Raw genomic sequence first — 10923 nt, forward strand, 5'->3', positions numbered from 1 at the left:
AGAATTTTATTTATAAGAATATTATGTAGAATAATTTTTTTAGGGGGTAATATTTGATCTTGAGTGTTTTATTTAAAGTTGAGTTTAATAGTTTACTTATGAATTTTAGTTCGGGGATCTTTACCTCGGTATCGTTATGATAAGTTAATAAATTTATGTTGAAAAAATTATTTACCTATTTCTTTAAATTTATTAATATTATTTTTTTCTATTATAATTTATATATTTTTAAATTTTTAACTTAATTATATATATATATATATATATATAGTTTTTATATTATATTTTAGGTTAATATTTAATGTATTAAAGTTTATATAGTTTAGGATTTTTAAATATTTAAAATATAATTATTTTAGTTTAAGGAAATATTTTGAGTATAATTAATAATATAATTATAAATAAGGAAATATTTTAAGTACAATTATCTGTATAATAATTATAAATAAGGAAATATTTTAAGTACAATTAGTAATATAATAATTATAAGTAAGGAAATACTTTAAGTACAATTATCTATATAATAATTATAAGTAAGGAAATATTTTAAGTACAATTAATAATATAATTATAAATAAGTAAATATTTTAAGTACAATTATCTATATAATAATTATAAATAAGGAAATATTTTAAGTATTAAAGTTTAAATTATTTAAAGTTGGACATTTAGAGTTAGTAATTTAGGCTAAGGAAATATTTTAAGTACAGTTATAGATTTAATTTAGTTAAAAATTTAAAATTTTAAGTATATATTTATAGAATATTTATAAATATAAATTATTTAATTTATTTATATATGTATATATAATTATATTTATTATTAGTATATTATTATTAATTATTATTTAGTTTATATATTATTATAATTATTATTATTATTATTTTTTAACTTTTTAGGGAGATATTTTAAGTACTAATTTTTTAGGCTTAAGATATAATTGTACTTAAAATATTTACCTAAAAAGTTAATAGAAATTTGTATTTCTTTATTATACTTTCAAAGTATATACTTATTCAAGTTCATTAACTATAAATAGAGATATTTATTTCATATATTTATAAATAAATATCTTATTAGAAAGTAGGAAAAATAACAAATTGTAAAAAATTGCCCTAAGTTAATATAAGGATTTTCTACGGGGGATATGCCGATTCATGTTAAAATTAAAATGATAGATACAAATATTCAAAATAATATTTTATTAATAGGGTAAAAATTAATTCTTGAATTTTTATTATTAATAATTGGCAGCGTATATAAAATTATAATTGAAAGGAATATAATAATAACACCTCCTAGTTTATTGGGGATAGATCGAAGAATTGCATAAGCGAATAAGAAATATCATTCAGGTTGAATATGGATAGGAGTAACTAAAGGATTAGCTGGCGTAAAATTATCAGGATCTCTTAATATATAAGGTATGGTTAGAGTAATTAAAGTTAATCTAAAAATTATAATTAGCATTCCTAATAAATCTTTAAAGGAATAGTAAGGATGAAATGGAATTTTATCTAAATTATTATTTAATCCTAAGGGATTTGATGATCCAGATTTATGAAGAAAAAGTAAATGAATAATAATTAAGCTAAGGATAATAAAGGGGAGAATGAAATGAAAAGTAAAGAATCGAGTTAATGTAGCATTATCTACAGCAAATCCCCCTCAAATTCAAATTACAGCGAGTTTCCTAAATAAGGGATAGCTGTGAAATAAGATTAGTAATTACTGTAGCCCCTCAAAAAGATATTTGTCCTCAAGGTAAACATACCCAAGAAAGCTGTTGCTATAGATAATAAAAAATTGTTACTCCCAATTAGTCATGTTCTTTTTAGATTTGAGGACCCGTAATAAATTCCTCGTCCAATATGAATATATATACAAATAAAAAATATTGATGCTCCATTGGCATGAAGAGTTCGAATTAATCATCCAAAATTAATTTCTCGACAAATGATTCTTACTCTATTAAATGCTAGTCAGTGTGGGGATAATAATGTATAGCTAAGAATAAACCTGTAATAATTTGAATTAAAAGACAAATTCCTAATAAACTTCCAAAATTTCATAAATAGGAAATATTTGAAGGAGAGCTAAATCAATAAGTGAATTATTAATAATTTTAAATAAAGCGTTAGATTTTCGGTAGGGTGAATTTATCATTAGAATATTTTACGTAGGGGCCCGAAATTATTTATAGTAATTGTTACAATTGTAATTAAAGTTACTAATAAGTAAGTTATAATTATAATTAAAATAAAATTATTAGGATAATTAAAATATTTTCTTAAGAATAGTTCTATGTTGTGAGGATTAAATATTTCATTAGAATTTTTAAAATAGATAAAATAAGAGTCATATATATAAATTATTAAAATATTAATAAGATTAATAATAATAAAAGTAACTAAAATATTATAAAATTTTTTAAATTTATTATTGGAGGAAATTCTTGTTATATAAATAAAAATAATTATCAATGCTCCTACAATAATTATGAATAGAATATAAGATACTCAATAATTTAAATTTATTAATCCAATAATTAAGGAAATTATAATTGTTTGTAAAAGAATAATAATTCCCATTGAAATTGGATGATTAATAAGTAATACTATAATGGATAAGGATAAATTTATTCTTAATAGAAATATATTATATCAGAAAATAGTTTAAATAAAATTTTAATTTTGGAGATTAAGGATAGAGTTTTCTTTTTCTGAAACTTAAAGAAATATTTCATTTCTGGTTTACAAGACCAGTATTTTAATTAAATTATTTAAGTTAAAATATAATGATAATTAATTTTTATATATTTAGAAGAGTAATGTTTATTATTGGTTTATTATTTTTTATTATAAAAAGTAATTATTTATTATTGATATTATTAAGATTAGAGTTTTTAGTTATTTCTTTATATTTTAATATAGGATTAGTATTAAGATTTAATTTAAGAGATTATTTTTTTTTAATAATATTTTTAACCGTAAGTGTATGCGAAGGTGCTTTAGGTTTAGCAATGCTTGTATTAATAATTCGAAGATATGGAAATGATTATTTAAATTCCTATATTATTATTATGATAAAATATATTCTTATATTAGTAATATTGATACCTTTAAGTTATTTAAATATATTTTGATTGATTCAATTTATAATATTTATTATTAGTTTTTTTTTAATACTTGGATTTAGAATACAGAATTATTATAATTAATATTAGATATATATTAGGTATAGATATTATATCTTTTTGTCTTAGATTATTAAGTGATTTGAATTGGTTCTTTAATAATCATAGCTTCTGAAAATTTATATAGAAAAAAATAAATATAGAGATCTTTTTTTATTTTTAATTTGTTTATTAATAATTTTTTTATTATTATCATTTATATCAATAGATTTATTTATATTTTATTTATTTTTTGAAGCTAGATTAATTCCAATTTTAATTTTAATTATTGGATGGGGTAGACAACCAGAACGTTTAGATGCTGGATTTTATTTGTTAATATATACATTATTTGGATCATTCCCATTATTATTAGGTATTTTTTTTATTTTTTATATATATGGAAGATTAACTTTTTTTAATTTAGAAATTTCTTTTAGATTAATTTTATATTTAAGTATAGTGTTAGTATTTTTAATTAAAATACCGATATATTTTTTTCATTTATGGTTATTAAAGGCTCATGTAGAGGCCCCAATTTCTGGATCAATAGTATTAGCTGGCGTTTTATTAAAATTAGGAGGATATGGGCTTATTCGAGTAATAATTATATTTTTAGATTTTAAATTTATAAATTTATTAATTATAAATATTTCATTGTTCGGAGCTGTAGTTATTTCTATAATTTGTTTACGTCAAAGAGATATAAAATTATTAATTGCTTATTCTTCTGTTTCTCATATGGGTTTAGCTTTAGCTGGAATTATAAGGTTAAGTTATATAGGTATAATTGGGGCTTTAATTATAATAATTGCCCATGGTTTATGTTCTTCTGGTTTATTTAGTATTGCAAATATAATATATGAACGAACAATAAGACGAAGAATTTATTTAAGAAAAGGATTTTTAAATATTATACCTTCTTTAAGCTTATGAATATTTTTATTATGTTCTTCAAATATAGCAGCCCCCCCCTCAATAAATTTATTAGGTGAGATTTTTTTAATTAATAGTTTAGTCAGATTTAGAAATTTGAATATATTATTTTTATTTTTAACTACATTTTTTAGAGGGGCTTATTCATTATATTTATATTCTTTTTCTCAGCATGGAAAATTTAGTTCTTATATTTTTAGATTTATAAATATAAATATTCGTGAACATTTTTTATTATTATTACATTGAATACCTTTAAATATATTGTTATTAATTAGAAATTTATTAATTTATAATTTTTAATAAACTTAAATATTTTATATAAATAAAATATTAATTTGTGGAATTAAAGAAATGGAAACATTTTAAGTAATAAAAATTTGTAAAATTTATTCATTTTGGATTTTGATTTTTTCTGTATTATTAATTTTAATTAGTATAAATTTATTAATTAAGGATAAAGTTTATTTGTTAGAGTATGAATTATTAAATTTTAATTCCGTTTCTTTAATTTTTTCTTTATTAATTGATTGAATATCTTGTATATTTATAGGATATGTATTATTTATTTCCAGAATGGTAATTTTATATAGAGAAGATTATATAAAAGGAGATTTAAATATTTCTCGATTTATCATATTAATTTTGCTGTTTGTTATTTCTATATTATTATTAATTATTAGCCCAAATTTAGTGTCAATTTTATTAGGATGAGATGGCTTGGGCTTAGTGTCTTATTTATTAGTAATTTATTATCAAAATGTTAAATCTTATAATGCAGGTATGTTAACAGCTTTGTCTAATCGTATCGGAGATGCGGCTTTATTATTATCAATTTCTTGAATAATAAATTATGGTAGTTGATCTTATATTTATTATTTAAATTTTATAAAAAGAGATTTTTCTATACAGGTATTAGTATTATTTATTGTTTTAGCTGCATTTACTAAAAGAGCTCAAATTCCTTTTTCTTCATGATTGCCAGCAGCTATAGCTGCCCCAACTCCCATTTCTTCATTAGTTCATTCATCTACTTTAGTAACTGCAGGAGTTTATTTATTAATTCGATTTCAAGAAGCTTTTAGTAGAAGATTAATATTTTTAATATTATTTTTAAGAATAATAACTATATTAATATCTGGTATTGCAGCTAATTTTGAGAATGATTTAAAAAAAATTATTGCTTTATCAACATTAAGGCAGTTAGGATTTATGATAAGAATTTTATTTTTAGGTAGAGTAGATTTAGCTTTTTTCCATTTATTAATTCATGCTTTATTTAAAGCTTTAATGTTTATATGTGCAGGAATTATTATTCATAATTTTAGAGGATGTCAGGATATTCGTTATATAGGAAGATTAATTAATCAAATACCGGTTATTTCTAGAATTTTTTTTTTTAGAAATATAGCCTTATGCGGGATACCATTTTTATCGGGATTTTATTCTAAGGACTTAATTCTAGAAAGAATAAGAATAGGATATATAAATATATTTATATTTTTTATTTTTTATTTATCTATTGGTTTGACAGTAATATATACTTTTCGATTAATTAATTATTTAGTTTTAGGTGATTATAATTATTATAGTTTATGTTCTATTCAAGAAAGAAATAATTTGATAATAAAGAGATTATTTGGATTATTAATTTTTATCGTTATTAGAGGGAGGATGTTTTCTTGAATTATTTTTATTTATCCTATATATTTTTTTTTACCTTTAATAATGAAATTACTATCCTTTTTAATAATTTTATTAGGGATTTATTTAGGTTTTAAGTTATCAAAAATAAGAATATAATATAAAAATTAAATCTCTAAGGTTTCTTAATTTAGTGAAGTTTCAATCTTTTATATGAAATATACCAATTTTATCAACTTATGGGCTGAATCATTTAGTATTAAATTTAGGTCAAAAATTAAATTATTTAGATCAAGGATGAATGGAGTATTATGGAAGAAAAAAATTATTTTTTTTATTAATTAATTCTTCTAAGGGATTACAAAAGATTTTTATAGATAAATTTAAAATTTTATTATTTTTATTTTTAATTCTTATTTTTACTTTTATTTTAATTATTTAATTTAATAATTTAAATAGCTTATATAATAGAGCATAGTATTGAAGATACTAAGGAAATAATTTTATTTTTAAATAATAAATTTATAGATAAATATATCAATTTTACAGTGAAAATGTAATGTTTTAAATTAAACTATATAAATATTTCTATGTATATATATATATATATATATATATATATAGAAATATAAACGCACTTAGCGCTTTGAACCTATGTTAGAAGCATAGTTTAAAGAATATTTCTTTAATTGGAGAAAACTCAATTTTATCATTAACAGTGATAGACCTCTATTTTGGTTTCAATTAAAGTAAGGATTATTCATCTAAATTTTAGGTCGAAACTAAAGGCAATTTTTTGCTTCATACTATTTTATAAGATAAATTTATGGAATATCTTTTAAATGCAAATTAAATGTTTTTCTTAAACTATTATCCTTTAGTTTGATCATTCTAATGCCCCTAATTTCCATTCGTGAAATAACCCCAGTAAAAGAATAATTAAAAAAAAAACTAATAGAGTAAAATAATCTAAAAATATTTGAAAATTTTAATGAGAAAATAATTGGTAAGAGTAATGTTAATTCAATATCAAAAATTAAAAAAATTAGAGCAATTAAGAAGAAATGTAATGAAAATGGTATACGAGAATTATTTTTTGGATCAAATCCACACTCATAGGGCCTACTTTTCTCACGATCGATTAATGTTTTTATAGATAAAAAATTAATTAAGATTATTAATATTAAAATAACGATTATAATTATTAATGATAGATAAAAAATTATTATTATTATTTATACTAAAAATTTAGATTTTTTGATTGGAAGTCAAATATAATAATTTATATTATATAAATAAAATTATCTTCTTCATCAGTAAATAGATAAATATAAAAATAATCATACTACATCTACAAAGTGTCAATATCATGCGGCAGCTTCAAATCCAAAGTGATGAATTGAAGAAAAATGCCTAATAAATAGACGAATTATTATAATTAAGAGAAATGTAGTACCAACAATAACATGAAATCCATGAAATCCAGTTGCTATAAAAAAACAAGTTCCATAAATAGAATCTGAAATTGAAAACGAAGCTTCATAATATTCAAGAGCTTGAAGTAGAGTAAAGTAGATCCCTAGGCCAATAGTTCATATAAGTCTTTGAAGTGCTTGAGAATAGTTATTTTCTATTAATCTATGATGAGCCCAAGTTACTGTAATACCTGAAGATAACAAAATTAATGTATTTAATAAGGGGATATTTATAGGATTAAAAGTATTAATTGATTTAGGGGGTCATATTATTGCCAATTCAATATTAGGAGAAAGACTATTATGGAAAAATCTTCAAAAAAATGAAATAAAAAATAAAATTTCAGATGTAATAAATAAAATTATCCCTCATCGGAGCCCGGATGAAACTTTTAGAGAATGCAATCCTTGGAGGGTTCTTTCTCGTGTAATATCTCGTCATCATTGAAATAAAATTAATAGTATAGAAATTAATCTAAAAATCAATAGATCAATTTGATATAAGCGGAATCAAGAAATAAGCCCTATTAATAGATTTAATAAATTAAAAGAAATTAATAGTGGTCAAGGCCTTGGATTTACTAAATGAAAAGGATGATTTTGAGTTGTCATTAATGAATTTCTCTAGCATAAAGAGTAATAAGAATAGAAAATACATATGCTTGGATTAAGCTCACTGCAGATTCTAAAATTAGTAATAAAATTTGAATAAAAATCAAAACATTAATTGTTAGAAAATTTATATATTGACCTATATTTCCTAATAAGGTTAATAATAAATGGCCGGCAATTATATTAGCCGTTAAACGAATGGCTAATGTTATTGGGCGAATTAAATTTCTAATTAATTCAACAATTACTAAAAATGGCAATAAGAGAGCAGGGGCTCCCATGGGCACTAAATGAGCTAATATATTTATTGTATTAAAGGTAATGCCAAAGATTATAAAAGTTAGTCATAATCTTAAACTTAAACTTAAAGTAATAGGTATATGGCTGGTTCTAGTAAAAATGTAAGGGAATAATCCTATGAAATTATTTAGTATAATAAAAATAAAAATTCTTAATAAAATTAATGTTGATCTTTTTATATTTTGAGGAAGCAGGATTTTTAATTCTTTATGAATTCTTCTAGTAAGAATAATTCAAGATATATTATAACGAGAAGGAATAAATCAGAAAAAAGATGGTAATAGAATCAAACTTAATATAATTCTTAGCCAATTTAAGTTAAATAAATTTGTAGAAGGATCAAATGAAGAAAATAAATTTATTATCATTTTCAGTAAGTTTTAGGTAAATTTAAATTTTTAAAATAAATTTTATTATTAATTTTAGGCAAATAAATATAATAAGTTAAAATAATAATAATAATAAAAATTCTAATTGTGTAAATATATAAAAATGATCAACTTAAAGGAGCTATTTGTGGTATTAAAAACTAACGGGGCGCAGATATTTTTAACTTGACAAGTTAATGTTTTATAATAAAACTAAGTTTTTCATTAGAAGTAATTTTTTAGTTTACTATAAATTGATTTAAGAGATCAATGCTTAAAATTTCAGCCATCTAATGTTAATTATTTTTTAATCATTTAAGAAAAAAATTAGAAGAGATTCTTTCTACTACAATAGGTATAAACCTATGATTGGAACCGCAAATTTCGGAGCATTGACCAAAGAAAATTCCGGTTCGATTAATAAATATATTTGCTTGATTAAGACGTCCAGGAGTTGCATCAATTTTTAGCCCAGCTGAAGGTAAAGCTCATGAATGGATGACATCTTCTGAAGTAATTAATAGGCGAATGTAAGTGTTAAAAGGAATTACTATTCGATTATCAACATCTAATAATCGAAAGTTGAAGTTATTTTGTGGAATTATATAAGAGTCATAATTGAAATTTTGTAAATCTGAATATTCATATGTTCAGTATCATTGATGTCCGATAATTTTAATAGAAAGGGCAGGTTTATTTAGTTCATCTATAATATATAATAATCGCAGAGATGGCAAAGCAATTATAATTAAAATTATAATGGGTATAATAGTTCAAATTAGTTCTATAGTTTGGTTTTGTAAAAAGAATCGATGGTTAAATTTATTTAATAAGTAAGATAATATAATTTGACTAATTAAAATTGTAATGATAATTAAAATTATTAATCTATGATCATGGAAAAAAATTAATTGTTCTATTAAGGGTGAAGTACTGTCCTGTAATGTTAATGTTTTTCAAGTAGACAATTCTAAAAAAAGATAAACTTTATATTAAGAGCTTAAATCTTATGCACTATTCTGCCATTTTAGAATTTAGTAATTAAAGGGATTTCATTAAATCTATGTTCAGCGAGTGGTAGTGATCTTAATCATTCAATTGAAGAGGAAAAAATTTAAAGTAGTTAATGTTTGTCGGCTAAGAATTAAACTTTCTCAAATAATATAAATAAAGAATATTAATCTTAGTGTAGAGATTAATCTACCGATTGAAGAAATGATATTTCATTTAGTAAAAGAATCTGGATAATCGGAATAACGGCGAGGTATTCCTCTTAATCCTAGAAAATGTTGAGGGAAAGAAAGTTAAATTTACTCCAATAAATGTTACAATAAAATGTCTTTTTAAAAGTTTATTATTGAGAGTTAACCCAGTAAATAACGGGTATCAGTGAATAAATCCTGCAATAATTGCAAATACTGCCCCTATTGATAAAACATAATGAAAGTGGGCAACAACATAGTATGTATCATGAAGAATAATATCAATAGATGAGTTAGCTAGGGACTACTCCAGTTAATCCGCCAATAGTAAATAAAAAAATGAAACCTAATGATCAAAGTGTAGTTGGTTCAAAATTTAATTTTAGTTCCATAAAGTGTAGCTAATCATCTAAAAAATTTTAATACCGGTTGGAATAGCAATAATTATAGTGGCAGAAGTAAAGTAGGCCCGAGTATCAACATCTATTCCGATAGTAAATATATGATGAGCCCAAACTAAAAATCCTAAAAGACCAATAGCTAATATTGCATAAATTATACCCTAAAGTTCCAAAAGTTTCTTTTTTATTTCTTTCTTGAGAGACAATATGAGAAATTATTCCAAATCCTGGAAGAATTAAAATATAAACTTCGGGGTGGTCCAAAAAATCAAAATAAATGTTGATATAAAAATAGGGTCCCCCCCCTCCGGCTGGATCGAAGAATGAGGTATTTAATATTTCGATCAGTTAATAATATAGTAATAGCTCCCCGCAAGTACGGGAAGAGAAAGAAGAAGTAATAGAGCAGTAATACCGACAGCTCAAGAAAAAAGTGAAATTTGATCTATGGGGTATATTATGAGGCCGTAGTATATTAATAATTGTGGAAATAAAATTTGTTGCCCCTATAATTGAAGAGATTCCCGCTAAATGTAAGCTAAAAATTGCTAAGTCAACTGAACTTCCTCTATGAGCAATATTAGATGCTAGTGGGAGGATAAACGGTTCATCCTGTTCCAGCGCCTTTTTCAATAATTCTTCTAATTAATAGAAAAAGTTAAAGATGGCGGGTAAAAGTCAAAAACTTATATTATTTATACGGGGGAAAAGCTATAATCAGGAGCACCGAGTATTAGAGGAACTAAATCAATTGCCAAATCCTCCAATTATGATAGGTATAACTATAAAAAAAAATTATAATAAATGCAT

At 22.1% G+C, this 10923-nt stretch overlaps 2 pseudogenes; both read right to left on the reverse strand.

Moving 5' to 3' along the window:
* Positions 1 to 1030: 1030 nt before the first annotated feature.
* LOC132695997 (cytochrome b-like) lies at positions 1031 to 2467 on the reverse strand (annotated as a pseudogene).
* Positions 2468 to 7051: 4584 nt separating this feature from the next.
* Positions 7052 to 10758, reverse strand: LOC132695998 (cytochrome c oxidase subunit 1-like; annotated as a pseudogene).
* Between the last annotated feature and the right edge of the window lie 165 nt (positions 10759 to 10923).

The sequence above is a fragment of the Cylas formicarius genome, unplaced genomic scaffold (assembly GCF_029955315.1).
Source record: "Cylas formicarius isolate icCylForm1 unplaced genomic scaffold, icCylForm1.1 PGA_scaffold_190__1_contigs__length_10923, whole genome shotgun sequence".
Lineage (NCBI taxonomy): Eukaryota > Metazoa > Arthropoda > Insecta > Coleoptera > Brentidae > Cylas > Cylas formicarius.